The sequence below is a fragment of the Ambystoma mexicanum genome, chromosome 4q (assembly GCF_040938575.1).
Source record: "Ambystoma mexicanum isolate Mex_15411 chromosome 4q, UKY_AmexF1_1, whole genome shotgun sequence".
In the NCBI taxonomy this organism is placed as follows: Eukaryota; Metazoa; Chordata; class Amphibia; order Caudata; family Ambystomatidae; genus Ambystoma; species Ambystoma mexicanum.
The window spans coordinates 1,274,607,601-1,274,612,407 of NC_090928.1; the positions used below are offsets into that span (position 1 = coordinate 1,274,607,601).

Here is a 4,807-nt window from a genome sequence, read left to right on the forward strand (position 1 = left end):
CCCTAAATAAGAAAAAATAGGAATAACAAATAATTTGTCTTTCTGGAATTCTAACAATAATTGCTAGACTCATTAAAGGTTTATTTCAGGCACACTTGAGAGGGAGAGTCACTGATTTAGTCTGTTCTTAAACACCGCAACTCAGCCTTTCATCCTTCTGACATTGATAAATGAGTACCAAAACAGGTTGGGTGATATTGTATGTAGATTTGTTCTATATAAAGCGCTTAAGCGTAAGTGCTATATAATAACACATAATTCTCATTTAGCCATGGATGTCTGCTTGCATTCACAGTAATTGGGTAATATGGGTGTATACACACTGATCTTAACGATACATATGGTGATCCATTCTTGTATGAAATGTATATCACATTATAATGATATAGTAACCATATTATCCGTAGTTTAGTGTGATGAAAGTTGGTTTGCTACCATTAAATGCACACACAAACACAATTTTACAAAACTCAATTGAGTATTATTTAATGCAGATCAAAACTGCCGACACGTGTTTCGAGCAACATAGCTGAAATTGTTCCAACGATAGTGCTTTTTCAGAGGAATGCAAATTCTTACATGATAAATTTAAAGCAAGAGGCTATGATTCATGTACAGTATTAAAGGCGGAACAGACTGTGCGGCGCATGAAGAGGGTGGATATACTCACCCCCTAAAAAAGATTGAACTCTACACATAACAATAAATTACAATGTATCACACGATACAATACAGACAGCTCTAATCTGTGCAAAACTGTCCAATGACATTGGCATTTAGTTCAGCCTGACCATGAGATAGCACCATGGCTGGACTCATCACCTAATTTTATTTTCAGCAAAGCAATTAATTAAAAAAATTATCTATCCCCGTCATTCATGCCTAACAGGCAACCTGCCACAACTTGGCTTAGCCAGATTACTAATCATGGCTTCCATAAATGTGGCAGATGTTCCATGTGCTGTTATGCATTAGAGGCCTCTCAAATCGACTTTGGTAAACTTGGAACCTTTAAAGTGAAGTCCTTTACCAATTGCAACACCAAATTTTGTGTTTACTGCATTATGTTTGTCTGTGGTAAACACTATATTGGGAGCACAATTATGCCCCTCAAGACAAGGATAAGCGAGCATCTATCAACTATTTCTACCCAGGATTCTAAATATCCCCTTGCCATGCATTGGCAAAAAATTCACCAATTGGACGATAAGGCAGAGATCAGATTTGCTGGTATGGCAAAAGTAAGTTTACCACAACGTGGTGGTAATCTCACTCTCAAATTAAGACAATTGGAAGCATGGCTAATTTGTCAATATTGTACTGTGTCAGATGGCCTTAACAGTGACCATGAATTATCAGTGTTTCTCTGAAGTCATACTGTAGAAAATGCCTGCGATCATCATGGGTCTTCATGCATCATGTGCATACATTATACAAAGGGAACTGTATATCCAACACTGGTCACCTTGTGTCTGGTAGGATATTCATCCTAGTGTAAATGAAATACAATACTGGCATTGAACTTACCTGCATGGACGTGTCATTTTAGAATAAGGGGGGACAATGAGTTTACACTCTGACACTCAATTATCTTTCATTATTGCCACTAAATGTTCTTATCATCGGTTTTATAATGTTCATTCTGCATGATAGTCAACTACAGCAGTCAACAGTATTGTTAAAACAGCACCGCTAATTATACACATGCTAACTCAGCCCGTATTACTCGAGCATGGTCATCCAACAGTTAATGTTTCCCTGTCATCGCATTCAATCTAGTTCTAATTAACTTCGCGTTTGTTTGATTTTCCCGCGTCACAATCTCAATAAATAATTCACACAATTTACGATCAGGGACTTTAATTCACATAGCTCAACAGTAGGCGGATGTCGGGGATACACCCAACATGGCCGCCCCATTGTGCCGTACGCATTTGCCTTTGAAGGCAAGCATACGGCGCATGCAAACTGATTGAACAGGAGCCCAGCTAACATGCGCAAGTCTCCTGTTCTTACTGGTACGAGCGGAGACGCCGGTAAGTTTGGGTCTTTCGCGCAGACCCCTGTGGACTTGACTAGTCCTGGGGTCATGCGCACGTGATCATCTCGCAATTGCGAGCTTTAATTTAGTCCACTAATTACGATGTTTCTTTCTGTCTCCTCCTTACTCTTATGCCGTGCACCGTACTGATGATGTTGGTTACAACTGCACTTGAATATGGATAGCATCCTCACGCACATGCGTCTATATAGGTATGTACTTATAATTTTAATTCCGTTTAAAGTATTATGCATACCTTTCGTAGGTAACACACATATTTTATGCTTTCAGTGGAGCCGGCAATTGAACCCTATATGTCTGTCATTCGCACAAATTATATGGGTAAGGCTCAAATAATTGCTCTTTTTTACCGAGTTGCATACAACTAGGTATTTATATATTATTTACACGGCTTTCAAATTATTTTTCTTTTAATTTACTCCTTCCTTAGCTTCATATATGCACAAGTATCTCAAAGATAAAGCAGATTATGGTTTTTATATTTTGCCTTACAAATAGTTGACAAATGCGTGACCATTGTTGTGATTGTGCGACAGTTCCTATCATTGTAAATTGTCCTTTCCCATTTTCTTTCTCCATGTATGTTTTTTTCATTTTTCTGGAACGGCAATTGCCAACAACTTCTGAACAACTTCGTCTATTTTGCATCAGAATATCCTTTTATGAAATTGAAACTTATATCTTTGTGATTTTTAACGTGATTGAACTTGCACAACTTATATTGTCCACTTTATTTACTGTGTCGGGTATTTATCTTGTTTTACTAATACCACCCCAATGCATCCTTTTGGTTTTCGGTCCGGACGACTTTCACATATTGGTTGTCATAACTTAATTGTGGCAAAAAGTACATTGCAGCCTTGGAAGAAGAGCTATGTTGCTCGAAACATGTGTCAGCTGTTTTGATCTGCATTAAATAATACTCAATTGAGTTTTGTAAAATTGGGTTTGTGTGCACAGTTAATGGTAGCAAACCAACTTTCATCACATCCCTTTACGTAGACACCTTCAACAGGGTGCCCACAAATTGCTACTGGCTGCAGCCTTGAACAAAACTAATTTCCTCTCAGGGCGCCAAACCACAATTGCCCACCACTGTCAAAACCCTTTTTATCCGTAGTGTACTTAGGATCAATGCTATATGATGCCACTTTCTGTTTTGTCAAGGGGTGAAATGTAATGTTCCATCACTTCCTGTGATATCACTTTGGGGTGGGGTCAAATTACATCACTTCCTATGATGTCATCAGATGTCAAGGGTCATGTGATGTTACTTCTGCTACGGCATTTTGGTGTAATGACGTCCCTGTTTTGATGTGCTGAAATCAAGTCTCTTATTACTGGATAAAAGCAGTCTGCCATTTGACTTTATTTCTGAATTGAAACAGCATTATTCCTCCTCTTTAGATTCCCAATGCACAACTATTTCTTTTCATCCCATGTGCACTGCTGCAGTTTTTAAATCTGTCCATGTGTAATGTATTTCTTTAATATAACAGTTGAAACGACACTAGTATGACTTCGGTATTGTCCACGCATAGGCCACTGTTTACCATCGGAAACCGATGTGCCATTCAATACTCCCAGTCAGCCTTTCTATTTAAAGGTCAGTTAATTTGTGAAAAGTAAGTGTCTTTCTCCTCTTCTGCACTCGCCCATTTTAGTAGAATTTAACTAGCGCCATTTCTTTCCATGTCACTTGGCCTCAAGACAGAAAAAGAAGTGTTTTGGACTGGCTTGCATTTTCCAATGGATAGCACCAGTCAGTTTCACTCATAAATCCTGGGCAGGCATGGCTTCTTTATTTCTGACATTCAGGGGCTATATTTGCCACACAGCTGACGAGCCACCATAAAATGAACAGAGGGTGCAGCAACCACACGCAAGGCTACATGGAGGTAAGCATCGACTTACCTCACGGGCCTTAATAAACCCCCCAAACCTTACTGTGCATGCCATGTAGAAGGAGGTGCAGTGTCCGAGAGGACCACACCTTGTGTGCAGAGTATATCACACTGGATCACACCCACCAGCATGTCAGCACAGGAGGGTTCAGCCAGCTATGGCTTAGCCATAGATACCATTGAAGCCATCATGGCAGACAGCCTGCAAGACTTCCAACCCAGCATAAATCCCAGCACTGCGATGAAACCTGTGGCAATGTTAGCCATTGGCTAGTTTTTGGTAGAAGAGGAATATTGCAGAGCTGCGCCACGTGCACTGTTTGTGGCAGCCCACATTCTCAAACCTATGGGCTGAGGGCACCCTAGCAAGACATTCCATTCCCTAGTGATCACAAGCTGCCAATAAAACTTCAGCATTTCTGTTTGTTTTTCAATATTTTGAAAGTGAAGCCTGTCAATCATTAGCTAATCCATAAAGCATGAGATCAGACCGACAGGCAGGTACTCAGGCACAACCTCAATATGTATTCCCTGGAATCAAGAATGGGCAATGCCAATGTGACAATCCTAGCATGCTGCAAATTACACTCGCAGCGAATGGTGTTAGTAGTTTCTCAAGCGTCTGATGAATCTGGTTTGGCCTTGGAACGGAGCCACCAATATATATTACGCAGAGGAGGAACTGCACACCATATCTCCCGTCCACCCACAATGTTGAATAAGGAGGAGGAAGCCGATCCAGAGCCGCACTCAATTGTGCAGCCTCCAAGTATTGGGTAAGGTTAGGAAGGGCTGTTCCGCCTTTAGTCCCTGGTGCGCTTAATATCATTTTGGCAATTAT

At 40.4% G+C, this 4,807-nt stretch overlaps 1 long non-coding RNA gene across 1 annotated transcript; it reads left to right on the top strand.

Moving 5' to 3' along the window:
• Positions 1-1,962: 1,962 nt before the first annotated feature.
• On the top strand, positions 1,963-3,183 carry LOC138467174 (uncharacterized). Its single transcript, XR_011268094.1, has 4 exons — positions 1,963-2,036; positions 2,227-2,253; positions 2,333-2,383; positions 2,714-3,183. It is a non-coding gene; the product is annotated as an uncharacterized lncRNA (long non-coding RNA).
• The last annotated feature ends 1,624 nt before the right edge of the window (positions 3,184-4,807 follow it).